Below are 21,783 nucleotides of genomic sequence, written 5' to 3' on the forward strand. Positions count from 1 at the left end.
GTGATGATTGGGGAAGTATAGAAGGAACGTAGCCTTCTCTACTCTGTTATGATTGCTTCCTGAACTCCGGAAACTACCCTCCCCTACTAAGATATGGGAATTACCCTGCTATGACTTTTGTGGTCCTGGTATTCATGTATCGAGAACCCCAAGAGGGGCCTCCAGTCTTAGAAAGATCTTCACTGGGGGAGGGATGAGAATATTCTGAAGTTGGGCAGGAGGAATTCAGGGGATGTCAGAAGAAAAGGAGGCGTATACCAGTTAGGGTCTTGGGAATCCCCAAGAGAGCGATACAGGAATCAGCTATCAAGAGGGTCCTTCTTCTTTGCCATTTCCTTTTTCTGATGAAATGAACCAATGCTTCTCCTTTTTTTTCCCGGTGAGTTTCAAAGCATCTTTCACCGATCAGCATTAGCAGACATTAGACACATCCACGTCTGAGAAGCACTTTAATTACAGGGAAGTTCAGAGTGAGGTGCAGCGATTCCATCCCCCTCTAATCAGAGTGTGTCTGAGTATAAAATTAAGAGAGACTCATCCTCCAGGATTTTCTTGGGGCTAAAAACAGGCCCCATAGTCACTAGACCAGCACTGTCCAGCCACTTCCAGGGTGGACTTTCCTTCTCTTCTCTTACCCGCTTGCGTACAGCCCACACTCTGCTGCTTCTTCCAATTTAACTTAGTGGAGAAGAGTACATGCCAGCTTGGCAGAGCATAAATCCCAGTGCTGCTACTGCTAGCTGTGCCCTCTGTTCAGGTTGTTTAACCAGTCCTCATCATAAAATGCGCATAATCAGAATGCTTACCATATAGAGTTACTGTGAGAACTAATTAAGTTAACACACATGCAGTGCTTAGAACACTGCCCGGCAAGTAGCAAAGACTCGGTGAATGTTGATGGTTACTTTATTATTATAATGAAAGAACCCTAACAGTGGATCAGTTTGGGAATAAATATGTGTTCTATCCAAAAGAAAAATGTCCAAACTTGAAAAATAAATCTCATCCTAGGCCAGGGGTTGGTAAACATTTTCTCTTAAGGGTAGGAGAGTAAATATTTTAAACTTTGCAGGCCATATGATCCCTGTTGCATCTACTCAACTCTGCTACCCTAGGCAATTTGTAGATGGATGAGTATAGCTATGCTCCAATAAAACTTTATTTACAAAAACAGGCAGCAGGCCAGAATTGGCCCATGACTGTTATTTGCCAACTGCTGTCGTAGACTATGAGCTCTATGAGAGAAGGGCCAAGTCCATTGTGTTCACCTCTATCCTACCGCTCAGCACAGTGCCTGGCACAATGCTGGTGCTCACATTATGAATATAATTATTTCTGAGTCAATGAAAACAAAACTCAAAAGGGAAGGTCCTTTTATTTCTTCAAACCTTGGACTTTGGCACTCCTATTCAGACTGTGAAATGCACAATTCTAAGTTCTGCCAACAGAAATGACAAAATAGCTCCTGGGAATGATACACTATGTCCATCCAAGGGCTTCATGCTTTCTGGGCAAATAAGTGTTACGTCCAAAAAAAAAAAAAAGAAGAACAACTGAAAACAGTGACAGAGATTCCAATTCTAATAATCCGCAGACCCGACATTCGCACAGCTTTGTCTGATTGTCCATTATGAATTAGATGTGTCAAAAATAGTAGGGCACCACCTATGCCTGTCTAAAAAGTGTGAATACCTGAAACTTGCTTCATTGCTCCCAAGCTCTCAGGAGGGGCAGTTCAGTGCACTGGTTATCAGTCGCCTGTAAGTCAGACAGGCACATGGGCCATGTGGGCTTCAGCAAGTGACTTCCCCTCTTTATGCTTTGGGTTCCTCATCTACAAAATGGAAAGAGTAATATGACTGACCTCTGTGGTTGATGTGAGGATGAAATGGGATAGCACTCAGCACGTTGCCTATTTAACAAGCACTCAAAAAATTGGCTTTATTATTTCTGGGCCAGTATATAGCTCCCGTTGAAGTCGTTGCTAAGGGCAGCCTTGCCCTGTTTCTGAACTGAAAGTTGAGTGGGATGTCTAAGGGACAGTGCCTGCTAGCAGGTTGTGGGAACCCGAAAGACAATGCCTCCTGCTTCTCTCCCTCCTTTATTTCACTTATTTCCTTCTCTCCCCACTCTCCTACCTGCTGGTTTGCATGACTGCAGGAGGTGGCAGTGTTCTGAATGCTTTGGGAACCAGGGCATCTTCGGGAAGCTAGAGAATAGGACCCCGCATCTTCAAACAAAAGAGAAGAGGCAGTCTCTGAAGCATACTTGAGCAGGCAATTAAGACAGGGAGAAATTGTTGCTATTCACAATGAGCTGGGCTATGAGAGTTCTATTCCTAGCTTATAGCAAGTAGCTTCTGAGACATGAAGCCAATCAGAGGTCCTCACTGTGCCTCAGTCTCCTCATTTGAGAGAAGGAAATAATCATTCTAGGGCTGTGGACGGTATAATTCAAATGAGGGTTAAAGCACTTGATGAAAATAAAACATGATCTATGTAGGGTGGCAACATTTAATAGGAATGATTATACAGACCGCAGGATAACGATATAAGCCACCATAAATCTAAAATAGTTTTAGGAACAGCTCTGCCTGGAGGCTAAATGACCTCAAAGCACCTTCTAACTCTCTGATTTTCTGTGACTACCGTACAACTCATCAATTTCAGTATAATGGGGCAAGAGAACCCATCTGAATTAGTGAAGAGCCGGACTTTATTGCAATCAGTCCATCAAATCCAACCCTTTTAGAGATAAAAATAAGTGGATCTAAAATAGCCAAATCTTCCTAAGAAATGTTTGCTTAGAAATAGATAAAAATGATCTGTAGTTGCATGAACCTGATAGGTGTTTACGGAGCATTCCAGGTTACTTGAAAACTGTGTATTCTCTTAATTAATGTAAGATTAATTCTTCTTACTGTGTATTCTGTATTACTGAGTATTAACAGAACTGTGTATTCTCTTAGTTAATGTAAGCATTTATCAACTGTCTCTTACCCCCAATCTTGGGGACATTGTTGTTTTGCTTTATTTTTAGCTAAGTATACAAACAAGATAGGATTTTTAGAACTCTGCTAAGCAAACCCTATCTTCATAGATACTGCAAATGAAAACATCAGTCCTAGCTACATCACCACAATCTTTATTTCAATTTTTGCATTACTAAGGGCTGGAGGGATCCAAACTGCAAAGTCCACAGAACTGCTAGGGCACTTGGCCTGTGGCCATTGGAGCAGCCAGTGTTGGTGACCACATAGGGACCTGTCACATACCACTCTTTGATCTTGACCACTGTTCAGCTGGCAGCTGGGCTACATGTACAAATACCTGCAATCTCTGACTGGCCAGGAGGAAAAACAAAGTTGAATGACCTACTACCTTGTCTATGGATCCAGGCCCTGAGAACTTTAGATGAGGTCTGGAACCTTTCGTTCCTGAGTTGACAGCCAGTAGACCACAAAGGAGCATATGTAGCTTGTAGGGTTGATTGAGGTTGCCCCTAGATGACCCCTGTGTCATTTATGGAGCAAGGGCAAGTTCAGGGCAAAGGTGCAAATTCCACTAAGCACCTCCCACTGTCCCAGGGATGTGTGCTGAAGAAGAAGGGGCTCAGAGCTGGATGATCTGGGCTCCAGTGACAATTTGCTCCGCATCATCATTCCGCACCTTTAAGCCTCGGGCCTGTCGCATAGGAGACCCTTGATAAAATGAATGAATATTTATTTCTTTGTTGAATGAATAGAAGTTACCAGGCCACACAAGTTTGTGTGTTGAAAAGTCTGAAGCAAAGGACATTTACCAAGGTAGCAGCAAAGGAGTTAGGAAGTATGTGTCCTATCTGGTAGTACTTGCTTAGGAGCCCAGGTTCCAAACATCCACTCTCCAACCTTTGCTCAAAAGAAAGCACGTTGCCTCTTTTGAGGCACAAACTTGTGATGTTTAGTAGGCTCACTTATCTTGCAAATGGAAATTTTCTTTTCTTTTCTTTTTAAAGAGACAGAGTCTCTCTGTCACCCAGGCTGGAGTGCAGTGGCTCACTGCGGCCTCAACCTCCTAGGCTCCAGCAATAGTTGTGCCTCAGCCTCCTGAGTCACTGGGACCACAGGTGCGTGCCGCCATGCCTAACTATTTTTTTTGCAGTGATGGTGCTGCCATCTCCTCAAAATGGGGTTGCCATCTTTACAAGATGGGGTTGATGAAAATGCCAAAAGCAATTGCAACAAAAGCTAAAATTGATAAATGCGATCTAATTAAACTAAAGAGCTTCTGCACAGCAAAAGAAACTATCAGCAGAGTGAACAGGCAACCTACAGAATGGGAGAAAATTTTTGCAATGTACCCATCTAACAAAGGTCTGATAACCAGAATCTACAGGGAACTTAAACAAATTTACAAGAAAATAACAAACAACCCCATCAAAAAGTGGGCAAAGGATATGAACAGATACTTCTCAAAAGAAGACATCTGTGTGGTCAACAGATTATTAAAAAGTCAAGAAACAACAGATGCTTGTGAGGCTGTGGAGAAATAGGAATGCTTTTACACTGTTGAAGGTAAATTAGTTCAACCATTGTGGAAGACAGAGTGGTGATTCCTCAAGAATCTAGAAACAGAAATACCACTTGACCCAGCAATCCCATTACTGGGTACATACTCAGAGGAACATAAATCATTCTACTATAAAGACACATGCACATATATGTTTATTGCAGCACTATTTACAATAGCAAAGACATGGAACCAACCCAAATGCCCGTCAATGATAGACTGGACAAAGAAAATATGGTACATACAGACCGTGGAATACTATGCAGCCATAAAAAGGAATGAGATCATGTCCTTTGCAGGGACATGGGTGAAACTGGAAGCTATTATCCTCAGCAAACTAACACAGGAACAGAAAAACCAAACACTGCATGTTCTCACTCATAAGTGGGAGTTGAACAATGAGAACACATGGACACAGAGAGGGGAACAACACACACTGGGGCCTACTGGGGGACGGGGAGGGGAGGGAGAGCATCAGGACAAATAGCTAATGCATGTGGGGCTTAAAACCTAGATGACGGTTTGATAGGTGCAGCAAACCACCATGGCACGCATATACCTATGTAACAAACCTGTATGTTCTGCACATGTATCCTGTTACTTAAAATAAAAATTAAAAAAAAAAATTTTTGGAGAGATGGGGCTGCCCAGGCTGATCTCAAATTCCTGGGCTCAAGAGATCCTGCTGCGTCAACCTCCCAAAGTGCTGGGATAACAGTTGAGAATCCCAGCCAAAGTGCACCTGGCCAAAATGGTCATTTTTTTTTTTTTTTTTTTGACATGGGTCACCTACTTTAATAACAATACATATACCATGTTATCGCCATGGAATGTAAATTTAGATTAGACAAGAGAATTTCACAAGTGTAATAGCCTTCTGTAGTACATAAAAGTTTGAGTATACTGTCTGGCCAAACCAGCTTGCTCATAAGTCATTAATCAAATCCATTACAGGTAATTTGTTCAGTTCAATATTCACAATTCTTATGGAAAAAATAAGCAACACACACATTTAAAAAGTGTTCATTTACCTTTGCATGAGTGCTTAAAATACGTATTTCTATTTCAAGATGACATTTAAAAATTATTATATCAGCAGCAAAAATATAATTTGCAATTACAAAAAACGAAACTAGAATCCTTAAGTTATTCTCATGTTTACAATTGTGATTCTTTAATAAATACTACTATTATGAATGGTCATTTTTTAAGTTGATGACAAACTGGAGGCGGCTCAGGCTTGCTGAAAGCTCTCCGCTTTTTAGGATCCGCCAAATATTAGCCTGCATCCAGTAGGTGGCACTTTGACAACAGAGGCTCCTAAGCCCTTTGTGCAGCTTGATAATGGTTTATCAGTTTATCTGAAGTTTCAAAATGAGAAGATTCAAATCACCACCAGCAGGTGCACGGTTATAGATGACCGATATTTGGCTATAAATAACATCATAACTCTCCAAAGGCCCCTAATTTCAATCTGAGAATTGGAAACTTTTCCTGTGAAAATTTAAGACAAAAAAAGAGTTTATGTCCTGAGGAATCCTGAAAGAAATCAGGTCACAGGGCCATCCCTAGCGCTACGTTGCTTGTGTTTAGTGATGTCTTTTTCTCCTATTAAACATGCCATCTGGAAGAAGGCTTACCATCTGGAAGGACATTAAGTGGGTTCCAGATGGATCTCCCTTTGATCCAATCGATATGGACAGGAGAACACCAAGAACAAACTCTATGCCGTTTTCTGAGTTGGCTGCTAGAGCATCGATATTTCAGAACACAGGCTGAAAACAAACATTGCATGAATAGGTGAGGAGGAGGCTCTTCGGTAAAAAGGGGCAAACCACGGAAAAGAGCAAAACCTGCAGAGAAGGGCCAGGTGAGATAATACAGAATTTGAGGGCACTCAAAGTGCCTGCAACATTACAGGTTACTACCTTGGAGAACTGTGTCATCATTTCAGGTTTCACTTTGTTTTAACGAAAAGGTCACAGTCTGTTTTCATTGTCTGGCACATCTGAGAAGAGTGGTAGGAAGAAGTTAAAGATTAGCTCAACTTTTTCACCCCGTGTCTGTGCCAACCTGCTACCCACTCAGTGCTACAGAGACAGAGGAGACAAAGTCAGGTGCGAAGGTGCCTGATGTTTCTTTCTTCCCACCAACCTCAGCAGCCCCAAAGCCAAGAGCCTGAGGTTTCTTTCTTCCCACCAACCTCAGCAGCCCCAAAGCCAAGATTTGAAGACTGGGATTACTAGGTGTTAGGAAGGCAAAGAAAAATGTGGAAAATATGAGTTGAAGCTCTATCCTTACTTGTATATATCAATACATGTGTGCATCAATACTTAAAAAGCTCTATCCTTACATGTATATATCAATACATGTGTATATCAATACTTACTTCATGGAGGTAACTACTTAAAACCTTTTTGGTTTGTTTGTTTTTGAGACCGAGTCTTGCTCTGTCACCCAAGCTAGAGTGCAGTGGCACAATCTTGGCTCACTGCAGCCTCCGCCTCCTGCGTTCAAGTAATTCTCCTGCCTCAGTCCCCTGAGTAGCTGGGATTAAAGGCTCACGCCACCACACCCAGCTAATTTTTGTATTTTTAGTAGAGATGGGGTTTCACCATGTTGGCCAGGCTGGTTTTGAACTCCTGACCTAGTGATCTGCCCTCGTTGGCCTCCCAAAGTGCTGAGATTACTGGCATGAGCCACCGTGCTCAGCCCTATTTTTAAGCAATTTATCATCAACTTAAAAAATGATCATTTTGGCCAGGTGCATTTTGGCTCGGATTCTCACCTGTAATCCCAGCACCTTGGGAGTCTGACATGGGAGGTGTTGTGAAGAGCAACAACGCATGCAAAGAATCTGATACAATGCCTGGCCCTTGAAGATGCTCAAGAAACTGCAGTTGTTCGCTCGTTTGTTTGCTTTTTAAGTTAAATAATGCCTTCCTGTCACGATAGACAAAACAACATTATAGCATTCATTCATTCGAGTGTCACAATAACTTTGTGAAATAGGAGGGGGTTACATCTCAAGACTGTTTTGTATTAATGTCGTAATATTAAGATTAAGATTTTAATACTAATATTAAGATCTTAACACTTTTCGCTCAAGACAAAAAACGTGCTTGGAGAGTTTTAATGAAACTCTAAAGTTGTAGGTCCAATTAATGGAGATCTTGGACTTGAAACTGACATAATTGGATTCTAGCTTCAAAGGGTCTTTCCATGGTGCCAATTGCATCATCCTTTTCACAACTTCAGTGCTTTTGCTTTTTCCTTGAGTTTACTATAGTTCTGCATCTGTGTGCCTAGAAAGGTGGTAAAAATTCTTACTGACACTTTGGAATCTTCTTTCAAGGGAGCCCCATTTCCAGTTGTTTTCTCTCTCTCTCTCGTTCATGCTCTTGTGTTCATTCTCACACTCTCTCTCCATATATATTTATCTTACATAGAGTAAACCATTTTGATTATGTGGAGGTGAGGTTATCTGTGTATGAATGGAATGTTCCTATCCTGGGCTAAAATAGTAAAGGCAGCAGAAAGCACTAGCCGTGGTTTTATTCAAAAAGAGAATCACTGCTGTAATTCTATGCTACACATAAAATTTAGTGTACTATACATTTGGTAAATTATATATAAAATAAAAATAATTGTAGCATTTAGTATAGGTTGATAGATAAGATAAGGGTAACATATAATCCAAATTAGAAAATGATAAAAGATAATTCCCTAAAGAATAGTCATCCTTTTCCTGGTATATGATTATCCAATGTTAAGTTATATGGTTCTAATTTGTACTTGTAATTTCACTAAAGCCTTCTGGAAATTCTCCTCATAAAGCTCTATTTATGGCGACCTAAAAAAATTTAAAAGTGAACTGTTTTCAAGGGAGAATTTTCTATGTGGTTGGTCGTAATCTAATTCTTGTCCAAAAGATGGCTTTTTTTTCCTGTCCAGTTTAGTTATTGGAACAAACCTGGATGCATCAGCCATAGATATTATTCTGTCTAATAAAAACATTGTGGAATTTACATAGCATATTTCAATGCCCACGAGGTTTCCATTTATTTATTTATTCATTCATTCATTTGCTCTGTTTTTGGAAAACATTCTAAAAAACAGAAGATAACACCACAGAAGCACATGTGGAAACGATTTTGTCTGTGGTCTTTAGCACGCGTGCCCAGAAACAAGCCTGTTCAGTCTTGGCATGTGACACACCATGGGCTCTTTTGCAAAGTTGAGAGACTCAGAGATCTGTGTTTCTTGGTGGGAAAAACAGTATTTGGCACCTACAACTTTCCCTTCCCTGGGAGTAGAGATTTAATTAATTAATTTTTTCCAAGAGTCTTGCTCTGTCAGCCAGGCTGGAGTGCAGTGGCGCGATCTCAGTTCACTGCAACCTCACCTCCCACAGTCAAGTGATTCTCCTGTCTCAGCCTCCAGACTAACTGGGATTACAGGCGTGCACCATCACGGCTGGCTAATTTTTGTATTTTTAGTAGAGATGGGGTTTCACCATGCCTGCCTCGGCCTCCCAAAGTGCTGGGATTACAGGCATGAGCCATCACGCCTGGGGAGGTTTAATTCATGATGTTGGAAAACTAAGCCCAACACAGATACACTGCAATAGGAGGCAGCAGCATAAAGGCCTAACCTGGGGTTTCCAGACTCAAACCAAAAGGAATTCTGGAGAAAAATGCTGCCATCTGCCCTGCCCTTTAGGGCATTGCTGTGGCCAGACAATTAATTGTGGGATGTGGTGCTTCCCCTTCTCTTGCAAGTTAAAATTGGTGACCAGTGTTTCTCAACCCTTTTTCCTATTATAACACATTACAAATGATATTTGTGTAAGGACAGTGGGGAGCAGGGATGCAGACTGTAAGCGACTAGTTCAAAGAGCTCAGTCCTCCTGCTCCCCATTCTCAGTAGCTAGAGAGAGCAATTTTCTTGGGACTCTTGACACCCATTCCCAGTACTCTGAGAAGCAACTTCAAATTTGGGTCCCATGGAAGAAGAAAGAAAGAGTAGCAGAATATATACATTTCTAATTAAAATACAAGTTGGTTTTGGGAACAAATCCCCTTTATCATAATTTTTAATGATTCTTTCTAACCTAAAATACAGTTAAGCTTAAACTATATTTTAGGTTAAAAGGAATCATTAAAAAACAGTTTCAGGCCAGGTGTGGTGGCTCACGCCTGTAATCCCAGCACTTTGGCAGGCCGAGGCAGGAGGATCATGAGGTTAGGAGATCAGGACCATCCTGGCTAACACAGTGAAACCCCGTCTCTACGAAAAATACAAAATAATTAACTGGATGTGGTGGTGGGCGCCTGCAATCCCAGCTACTCTGGAGGCTGAGGCAGAAGAATGGCGTGAACCTGGGAGGTGGAGCTTGCAGTAAGCTGAGATCACACCACTGCACTCTAGCCTGGGCAACAGAGCGAGACTCCGTCTCAAAAAAAAAAAACAAAAAAACACAGTTTCAAATATAGTTTAACCCCAGGCATGGTGGCTCACACCTGTAATCCCAGCACTTTGGGAGGCCAAGGCTAGAGGATCACTTGAGGTCAGGAATTCAAGACCAGCCTGGCCAACATGATGAAACCCCATCTCTACTAAAAATACAAAAATTAGCCAGGTGTGGTGGTGCACATCTGTAATCCAGCTTCTCAGGAGGCTGAGACATGAAAATCACTTGAACACGGGAGGTGGAGGCTGCAGTGAGCCGTGATTGCACCACTGTACTCCAGTCTAGGTGACAGAGTGAGACTTCATCTCTAGATAAATAAATAAATAAAATCTAGTTTATATTTTAAGTCAAAAGGAATCATTAAACTAATACACTAATCCAGGTTGAAGTTAAAGAAAGAAGACACAAAACTGACCGCCAACTACCCAATCCTATGGTAACCAGAGCATTCCAAAGTCTAGTCTTCAACTTTGCAGATGTGGACATTTGTTTTTTCAGTGCACCCAGATTCAGAAGGTCTTGGTCATATTAATTAACCTAATAAGAGACTGATACATAAACTTTAATGTCAAGTTAGAAGTTTGTAATAGAAGTTATTTCTTTCTTGTTGCTGAAAGCGTATCATCTAGATCGTCCTCTTTCCAATGTCAGAAAAGCCAATGCGGAGACAAAGATTGTTTTGGGCTACACCAAATCAGAATAAAAAGAATGGCTGGACTTCCTTTAGAGATTTTTTGTGTAGGCCATGAATGGTAGGGCTTTGTGGCTCATACCTGTAATCCCAACACTTTGGGAAGCTGAGGCAGGAGGATCACTTGAAGACAGGAGTTTGAGACCAGCCTGGGCAATATAGTGAGACCCCCATCTCTACAAAAATTAAAAAATAGCTGGGCATCCTGGGCAACATAGCAAGACCCCATCTTTACAAAACAAATATAACCGGATGTGTGGTCCATACTTGTTGTGCCAGCTACTAAGGATCCTGAGGTGGGAGAACCACTTGATCTCAGGAGTTTGAGATTGGAGTGAGCTACGATCACATCCCTGCACTTCAGCCTGGGTGAAAGAGCAAGACCTTGTCTCAAAAAAAAAAAAAAATGTTGAGCACGATGGCACACCCCTATAGTTCCAGCTACTCAGAAGGCTGAGGCCAGAGAATTGCTTGAGCCCAGAGTGAGCTGTGATAGTGCCACTGCACAATCACTGCCCTGTGAATGAACCACCCTTACCTTATCATGGAGTATACCTCTCTAGTGATCATGAGGCTCATGAACCTCAGATCTAGTGTCCTAGCCCTTGGATAATACCAGATAAACAAAAATTCTTCCCCTGTAATTTCCTCCTTTAAAGACTCTAAGCAAGCCATCTCCTAGAGTACAACATGATTAATAAGATAGTAAAATCACATTCTAATCACATGTCCATGAACTTATAGCCAAGTTACTTCAAATGGTCTTGATGGCTTTCCAGATTTTCTTCCTTAGGTGACTCTTACAGTTGGCCTCATCAATTTCTTTTTATGGATGCTTATATTGTCGGGCTGATGTTTCCAAGTTCAGGGGCACCTTCCTTCACCTTAATGTATTACCAGAATTCTTTGATAATAGGTGGTGAGAAAAGATAATAAGATCTATTTTCACCTTAACATTTGTAGGTCTGTGTATTCTAATAAAAGTTGCAGAAGTTAACAACAACAATAAAAAAATCACCCACAACTAGAGCTCCTTCATTGTGCCTAACTGGGAAAAAGGGTAATTTGAATTAGCAAAAGTCTTAATCATAGTTTTGTTTCTTAAAGCTCTGATTTAATGAAAAGTGCTCTTGCTTGAAATGACATCTCTGTTCTATTTCTGTCCTCCATTCACTTTGGCCAAGACCATTAACCTGTCTAGGTCTTAGTTTCCTCATCTATGAAATGAAATCACGAAGCCAACCTACCTCTAGGAATCCTTCCAGCTCAGTACTTACATTATTTTACGTGTATATCTGTATCTCTCAGCAAAAGAATTGACATTTGCAGGCAAGGAAATGGACTTTGCAGTACCTTGATAGCTCTGTCCCAATTAAGCATATTTCCAATCACTGGAGCCTGCAGAAGTATAATATAACAGCAACAAACAGTGAGAACAGCAAATATTCCATTCCAAAATTAGTTCTGTGACCACCTGCAAGAATATACAGCATCTCAAACTAGGCTTGAATGGATGCCAATTATTTAAAAGGCACTTATTGAGTACATACTATTTACTTGGGTTTGGGGAGTGAAGGGAAATTACATTAGTCCCTGCATTTAGAGCTCAGATCCAAAAGGGGATATAGATGTTACCAGAACACCAGGAGTTCAGTCTAGGTCCTGCTGCTCACTGCACAGAAAGCCAATCACTGAGACAATGAGTATGAAGAAGGAGAAGAAGGCTTTAATCAGGTGCTGCAGCCAAGGAGATGAGAGATCAGTCTCAGATCCATCTACCTGACCAACTAAAATCAGAGGTTTATATAGCAGGGAAGAAGTGTAGCTATATGCAGGAAAACAGGAATTAGGGAGGAGTAAGGAAGAGGAGTTAGTCAATAGGAAGTAGGTGGCTAGTTAGGCAGTCATGATGGGTGAGGGGTCTGGCATCTCATTGTCCAGATGAGGTGATCTGCTGAGTTTCAGTTCCTCGGTACTCTCTGGGGGGCCTGACGGTTGGTTTCCTGAGAAAGGAACTCAGATAAGACAATTGTAACTTTCTCAAGTTTTAAGACAGGAAGGTTAATTTATAGGTTTATTCAGAAAAAACCCTTAACATTGGTTCTATGGGGCAATTTTGCTCTTTCACAGACACAAGCACAGCTGCTCTGTAATGTGGTTCTAAGCCAGTTATCCTACATGACACTAAGAAAGCACAAAGGATGGTGCGGTTAATTCTGCCTAGAGAGGAAAAGCGGAAGAAGGCTTCCAAAAAAAGTTAATATCTGAGACTTTGAAGGCCTTGAAGGATGAAGTAGAAAGACATGGTGGGGCTGGAGTATGAGGCAGGGTAGCCTGGGAAGCAGGGAATGGGGAGGAGAAAGATTGGGAAGGGGAATAATTGCCACAAGATGTGACTGGAAAAATGTGACTAGGAATATGAGTGGGCTTTCAATGATATTCAAAAGCATCTAGGCATCATCTTTAATCAGGGGAGTTCCATGATCTGATTAGTATTTTGGGGAGACCAAAATGTGGAGAAAGGTTTTGAACAGGAAAGCCTAGAAATCAGAACAGCTTGGAGACTATTACAGTAGGCCACAGGATAAGCAATCAGGGCCTGTGCTAGAATGGTACTAGGTGGGATGGATTTGGAAGACATTCCAGAGGCTGAAGAATGCACAGGAACTTGGCAGCTAATTGTATGTAGGAGGTGACAAGGAGGGAGACGTGAAGAAAAGACTCAGAGGTTTTTGACTATAACTGGTGGACCCAATGGACAGTGGTTTCCTTTATGCTTATAAAGACGGATAACCTGCGCTTTACCAAAAAACAGCACTTAGGAAAGCTAAGTTAACTCAGCCTGGCCCCACAGGACGCTCACAAGGACCCAATGAATAAAACCCACAAATGAAAGGATTCTTAGAATCCACAGAATTTACATGGAAGTGAAAAATTAATGACATACGAAAATTAAAATGGCTTAAGAAACTATGAGTTTTTGAGGGAAAAAAGTGGCTTTAAGAGTTTGAAGTTACTGTTTGTTTAGGGTTTTGGGTTTTGTGCATCTTTTTGTTTTAGGTTTTTAATATTTTTTAGTTTAGGAGTTTTTCCACACATACGTTTATTTGTATATGGCATTGTTATTAAACTTAGAAGGGAAAATGATGCAATAATAACACAACAGAGTTTGAGTTTAATGTCTGGTTTAGCATTTCAACTATAAAACACCAACGTTTCTCCACTGTTTCTCCATTCATGTTTCTGGGTGAAAGGCATGAACCTTCAGGCCTCTGACATCCTTTGCTTTGTAAGTCATCAGGACTGAGTTTTTCCACAGGTAGAAGACAGGACATGCAGTATTGCTGTTATCCCTATTTCATAAAATGAGAAGGAGAAATAACCAAAGCTGGCAAGCCAGGTTTGTACACTAATACTGTCCTCCTGGTCCCCAGGAAAATTACTTCTGAGTAAGTGCATTGTAGCATGCATTAAAATATTTTGCATTTCTACACCCAAAACAAGATGTAAAATAGCATTATTTTAAAATTAATTTTGCTAGGGAAATGCAATAAATGCTGAAATAAGTGCTTGCTCTATGTGTCTTCCTAATTTTTATTATCCTACTTAATCCTGAAAACAATGAAGCAATAGGTGATCTTGATGTTCCTATTTAACAGGGGAGAAAACTGAGGCATAGAGAGGCTGAATGACTTGCCCACATTCATGTAGCTAGTAAGTGGGTGAAGCAGCATTTGAGCCAGACAATCTAATTCCAGAGTTTATGACTTTAACTTCTCTGCTATTACTCCAATTAAATAAGCAAAATAATGATATGCTCATTTGACCAAATATTCTGCAATATTTGCAATTAATAAGCAATTAAGTATAAGAACTTCTGTCAAAATGGGCAAATATATGACAATGTTTTGTGAGTAAAGTTATAAAACTATACACAGCATAGCATAATTCTATTAAAATGATTTTACATATATCATATAAACATACACATTATAGGCACAGAAATCACACCCACCATCTCTGGGTAGTAAAATTATTGGTGATTTTAATTTTATAGTTTATAATTTTCTGTATTTTTGATTTTATAAAATAAACTTTAAAAGTTGTATCTGAACTTCCAAATTTCAGCCTGACCTGTAGCAAATTGAAAAGTTATCACTCTAGTTGAACATATTGAAAATAAAACCACAGACCTTATTCAAGGAGTTGCTAAGAAAACTGAAAGATAACAGGAGAAAAGAAAACAAGAACACTAGAAGAAACTGTAGCCTCTGACACCACAACCAGAGCCAGATAAGTCTCAGCCAGATAAACACAAAGCCTCACATTAGAGGCCTAACTACCTCAGTTCTTTTTACCCAGTACATCATGTCCAGCTTTCAACAAAAAATGACAAGGTATGGTAAAAGGCAAAGAAAAAAGAAAAAAAAAAGATCTCAAAAGATGGAGAAAGCATCAGAACCAGACTCAGATATGACAGTCTTGAGAATTATCAGGCCAGGAATTTTAAAATAATTCTGCTTAATATGCTAAAAGCTCTAATGGAAAAAACAGACAACATGAAAGAACTTATTGGTAATGTAAACAGAGAGATGACAACTCAGAAAAACAAGGGAAATGCTAGAAATCAAAATACATCATAACAGAAATGAAGAACACCTTTGATGAGCTTATCAGTAAATGAACGCTAAGGCAAGAATCAGTTAGCTTGCAGATATGTCCAAAGCTGAAATGCAAGGAGACAAAAAAAAGAAAGAAAAAGATCGAACAGACTATCTAAGAACTGTGGAACAACTACAACAGGCATAACATATGTATAATGAGAGTGCCATAAGGAAAAGAAAATGAGAAACAAACAGAAAATAACTATTTGAGAATTTTCCAAAGTTAATAACAAACACCAAACCATGGATCCAGGAAGCTCAGAAAATACCAAGCAGGATAAATACTCTAAAATCGATACCTCTGCATATTACATTCAAACTGCAGAATAACCAAAGACAAAGAAAAACTCTTGAAAGAAGTCAGAAGGGAAAAACACCTAACTTGCAGAGGAGTAAGGACAATAATTACATAATAATTACATTGGACTTTTGTCTTCAGAAATTATGCAGACAAGAAGAGAGTAGATTGAAATATTTAAAATAGATTGAAATATTTAAAATATTCAAGGATAAATCCACCAATCTAGAATTCTGTATCCAGTGAAATTATCCTTCCAAAGTGACAGAGAAGCAAAGACTTCCTCAGACAAACAAAAATTGAGGAAATTTGTCACAAATGGGCCTGCCTTAAAGAAATATTCAAAGAAATTTTTCAGAAAAAAGAAAAATGATATAGGTCAGAAAGTCAGATCCAAAGAAAGAAAGGAAAAGCATTAGAGAAGGAATAAATGAAAACAGGAACCCAAGTCACCTACCATTGTCACTACCACTGCCAAAATCAGAGCTCCATCAGGAGCTGTGCTGCTGCAGTTGCCTGAGTAGGAACCCAGAAGCTTCTGGAAGCTTCTGGAAGCTCCATCAGAAGCAGAAAACAAAGATGGCTCCTCTTTTCTTTAGGCAATCTCCCACCAGTCTCCCCCAAATCACCAGAAGAATCTACTTTTGGCTCCTCAGTACCTTCCTACTACTGTACTTAAACTTCCGTATTGCAAGGATGGCAACACCATGCATAACAACAACAGCAAGCAACTATTCCAACTAAGAGGAAAAGGAGAAAGGCACAAAATCCTATCCATTACCGTATCTACACCTAGGAGATATTAATTTTGCTTCTAGTTCAGCTGCAATTCTACCCAGATAGCCTATAACCTAAAGGCTAGATTTTAAATATAGTAACTACCAACAAAATTGAGAGAACTGTAACTGGACTGAGAAAACAACAAGAAAGAACCACCACCAATATTCCTTATAGAAAACAGGAGAAAGGGGAAAGAAAAAAATAATTGGTTTTATATTCATAGCCAGTGTTGTGGGTTGAATCACACTCCCTAAAAGATACATTCAAGCCTTAACCCCTAGTACCTGTGAATGTGACTTTCTTTGGTAATAAGGTCTTTGCAGATGTAATTAAGTAAAGCTGAGGTCCTACTGGATTGGGGCAGGCCATGAATCCAGTGGCTGGTCTCTGTAGGAGAAGAGACATTTGGAGACACATAGACAACACGCAGAGAAGGGTGAAGGCCATGTGACAACAAAGGTAGAAACTGGAGTGCTGCAGCACCAGCCACGGAATGACAAGGTTGCCAGCAACTACCAGAAGGTGGAAGAGATGAGCAAAGATTCTTTCCTGGAGGCTTCAGAGGGAGCATGATCCCATCAACACCTTCATTTTGGATTTCTAGCCACTGGAACTGTGAAAGAATACATTTCTGTTGTTTTAATCCCCCCAAAATAGTTTTATTTGTTTAAAATTCTTTGTGGGGAGGGGGATGAAAAAAGTGACTTTGGTCTCATTTGGCTCCTACTGTGAAGATGCTCACACGGAGGAAGCCAGCGGCTGCTTCCCAGGGAGCCATGTGAGCTGGAGTAGTAGGCAGTGTCCTTGCAGGGACGAGGGGCTGTGTTTCTGTATGCAGGGAGGCGGAAGATGCTGCTAGAATACAGAAGACATTATCCAGTTTGCCGTTTCTTCTCTTTTCTTCCGCAGTGTTTCCTCTTGGTGAGTGGTGGGGATTTAGGTAGATGGCCAGGCCCCCCACTCACCATTCCCATCTAGCCAAAAAGTAGGAGCCGGATGCACTTGGGACTTGGAGCCTGTTTCCCAAGAATTGAATTGGGCTTTTCATCTCCTAATACAATGTAATCTGACTTGGGATCAGTTCACTCTTCAAATATGCGTGTAATTTTCAGGTAAACGCCTAGCACTATGTATTTAGACATGTAGATGACAATATTAAAATGGTTTTTAAGAGGATTCACCTTTGTAAATCACTACGCCTCTGCCTGAACCACTCAGGTTTTTTCTTTTTTCTTTTTTGCCCATCTAATTCTTCTCTGTATCAGTCAAGGTCCAGCGGGAAGCAAATGGAACATGAAAATTAGGATAATTTGAGGGGAGTTGTGGAGGAAGAACAAAGGGTAGTGCAGAATCCTGAGCCCAGTTACAGCAGAGCCATTACAGCCCCCTGGGACCAAAGGGATAGATGACATTTAAATGGAAGAATAGCCAAGCGTGGTGGGTCACGTCTGTAATCCCAGCACTTTGGGAGGCCGAGGCAGGCGGATCACAGTCAGGAGACAGAGACCATCCTGGCTAACACGGTGAAACTCCGCCTCTACTAAAAATAGAAAAAATTAGCCAGGCCTAGTGGCGGGCGCCTGTAAGTCCCAGCTACTGGGGAGGCTGAGGCAAGAGAATGGCGTGAACCTGGGAGACGAAGCTTGCAGTGAGCCGAGATTGTGCCACTGCACTCCAGCCTGGGCGACAGAGCGAGACTCCATCTCAAAAAAAAAAAAAAAAAAAAAAAAAATGGAAGAGTAGGGGGCACGGTGGCTCACGCCTGTAATCCCAGCACTTTTGAGAGGCTAAAGTGGGCAGATCACCTGAAGTCAGTAGTTCAAGACCAGCCTGGCCAATATGGTGAAACCCCGTCTCTACAAAAATACGAAAAAGAAAAAAAAAAAAAAATTAGCCAGGCATGATGGTGGGTGTCTGTATTCCCAGCTACTCGGGAGGCTGAGGTGAGAGAATCACTTAAACCCGGGAGGTGGAGGTTGCAGTGAGCCGAGATCACACCATTGCACTTCAGCCCAGGCAACAGGGCGAGACTCTGTCTCAAAATAAATAAACAAATAAACATAAAAATAAATACATGAAAGAATATATCTTAAAACAAGTATTTGGAGTCTACCATGTGGTGGAATATCAGATGCTAGATGCAGGAACTAGTGTAATCAACACGTTCTCCTCCCTCCTCATGAGACTTTGCAACCTAATGGAAGACAGAGACACTCAACAAATGACTACACAAATAAAGATCACATACAGTGGTTAGGTTCCAGGAATGAAAAGTAGAGGAGGTTATGAGAAATTCTAGCAAAGAGATAGGACCTGGTCCCACCCATCAGGGAAGAATTTCCTGGGAAAGGGATGTTTGGGCAGTGATTTATTGCATGCAGGAGTTTCCCACGGCAGCAAGAGTAGGCAAGGAGGAACTCCTGGGGGGTGGCGGGAACAGTGCCTGTGGAAACCCTCACCTTAGAAAGGGCTGGGAGCATTCAAAGCTCTGGAGAAGCCCAGTGTGGCTGAAGCTCAACCCATCAAGGGAGACAGGAGGAACTGGAGCTGGAGGGCCAAATCATGATGGCTGTCACCGTGGGGGCTTGGGATGTGAAGAGGGAAAAGTCACAGAAAGATTTTAAATGGGGATCCGTCTGCATTTTTAAAAAGATTCTTAAAGACAAGAGATACAAGGGCTGTGTTTGGCTTATCATCTAGCCCTGCATGGTACCTTACACATAATTGGGGCTTTTCAGATTTGTTGTTCTGGATGTCAGTGCTGTGAGAAAGGTATTTTAGAAATTGTGTTTAGTGGTAGGAACTAACAGACAGCATGTGGAATTAAGTTTGGGATGAGCAATGGTGGCTTTCCCCCAGGAAATCTGTTTTCTCTGATTACCATATGTCAGGGTCTCATAAAATGAAAAAGATGCAATTGCTTAAAACAACATAACATCAGCATCAGGAAAACGTTATTTTTTATGTATACTGGTTAACACCATCAGCTATGAAATCAGAATTAGAATCACGGTTTACTACTTCCTAGCTGTGTGTCCTTGGGCAGGTTGATTAGCCTCTCTGTGTCTCAGGTTTTTTTCTCTGTAAAAGAAGAATATGATAATAGTAGTATCTATTTCATCTCTTTATTGTGAAGAATAAGTGAAAAGCTGTTGAAGACTGCCTGGCACAAAGTTAAGGGCCCAGTAGATGGCACCTATTATTTAATTGCATACAAATTTCATAGTGCATATAAAAAGTTTTTCCGCAATGTTAAAATAATTTGCTCTTAAGTGTTCCTGTTCCTTGATTCTTAACAGTGGCTATTTATGTGCTCATAATAATTACAAAATGGCAAAATGACTTTTACAGTCATGTTTAATGCATCTACTTTCGGTCAGGCTTATTACATAAAGTAATAAGAACATATCTCCCTAATATTAAGTTGTTTCCTGATACACTCAGGATAATTCACTTTAGGAAATGTTAAAAGCTAACAACACGTAAACTTATGGTATGTAATTTTCCCTGATTTCCAGATCATGAGAGGTGTTATGAAACGTATGTGGGGTTTATATACAGGCATTGTCTTTTTTCTTCCTCCTTTTGCCCATCTTTCACAACTTGCAGAAAGCTGTGTATTTTCATATTTTTAATTCCTCACTCTTTCTCATGTATTCATAGTGAAAATATACACAGTGGCACAATTTTATTTTTCAAGCTCATAAAGGTTAAAAGGCATCCCTTAGCTCAGTAGACAAGATATTCATTCTCTTTCTCCTAGCTGCAAAACAAGGCTCCTGGTCTGCTGCTTTCATAAATCATTCTCCAACTGGCCCATGACAGACAAAAATCAAAGAACAAGTTAGCACTCAGCTAGTTACAGATTAGAAATCAGGTGACAGCAGGCCCCATTGTTTCTTCTATAATGTATCCCCCAAATGGGTACACTGCTGTGCCTGGGTGAGCACTCCCATACTTGTTGACAGAATTATTTTTAGAAAGTAATGCTTTCCCATTTATAAAATCCAGAGAGAGGCAGCATGATGTGTAGGCGGTAGCTCTCAGCCCTGGCTGCAGATCAAAATTACCTGTGGAGCTTTTAAAAATCTGCAGATGCCATGACCTCACTCCGGACCAATGGTTTTCAGCCTGGGCTGCATATGTGAATTGCCTGGGGAGTTTTTGAAAACTAGGATGCCTGCCAGGCAGCCCCACCCCACACTGATTGCATCAGAATCTCTCTGGGGGTAAGGCCTAGAGAGAGTCATTGCTTAATCAGCTGTCCAGGTGATTTTAACTTATGGACAGGCCTGAGAACTACTGCTCTAGATAGATGGAATGCACTTATCCATTTAACAAGTGTCTACTGACTGCTACTGTATGCAAGGCATTGCTGGGAACATTGCCGTTAATATAATACATTCTTCCTGCTCTCCTGGGCTTAGAAATGCAAATAAAAATGTTCAGAGGTGGACCCTAGGTATCTGAAGCTGATTATTTTTAAAGCTGATCAGCCAAGTTTGAGGATCAGAGGCCAGGAGAAAAAGCTGAGAATCAGACAGCCGCATTTGAGTCTTGGTTCCTCTGCTTTTTGGCTGTTTGGTTTGGGTTAAGTTATGTAACTGTTCTAAGCCTCTGTTTCCTTATCTTTAAAATGGTGGAAAGCAAATCTTCCACACTAGGGCCATTATGAGTTTTAAATAAAAAAGAAATCCACAGAAATCTAGGTGCAGTAGCTAGTTATCTACTAGGCATTCAATAAATGTTACTTTTCTTTCTTCCTCCTCCCCTTCATTTCTCCGTTGTCCTTAAAGCAATAGGTTGGTGCTAAATAGGTGGGATGTACAATTGAAGCATGAGACACTGCCCCTGCTTTCTAGGAGTTATGGTGCAGTAAACAATTAGAGAGCAACCACATGGTACGAAAGCTATTCCTAGGTGTGTGGTATCGGCTACTTTTACTGCTGCAGGGTTCTGGCTGGAGAGAAATAATCACTGAGAATCAGGAGACAGAGAATGCTTCCCGAAGAGGAAGAATTTAAAAGGAATTTTGAAATGTGGGTAGGTTTTGCCAGAAGAGGAAAGGGAGGGTATTACAGGATGAAGGAAATAGCACAGCAAAGGTAACTTCTTAATGATACCCGAAGGTAGGTCATGTTTAAAGACAATCTATATTTTGCAAGCACTCATTTAACACGTGTCTATGCATGCCATGGATCAAGAAAGTGGAGTTTCCCTTTTGATCAGTGTGAGAGTGAATAACACTGTGTGAGTTTTATGTATTTAAGAACATGTACGAGGTATATATTTCTAATGATACATGCATTTGTTTTGTATGTATTTTC

The sequence above is a fragment of the Piliocolobus tephrosceles genome, chromosome 5, assembly GCF_002776525.5.
Source record: "Piliocolobus tephrosceles isolate RC106 chromosome 5, ASM277652v3, whole genome shotgun sequence".
Taxonomy (NCBI): Eukaryota; Metazoa; Chordata; class Mammalia; order Primates; family Cercopithecidae; genus Piliocolobus; species Piliocolobus tephrosceles.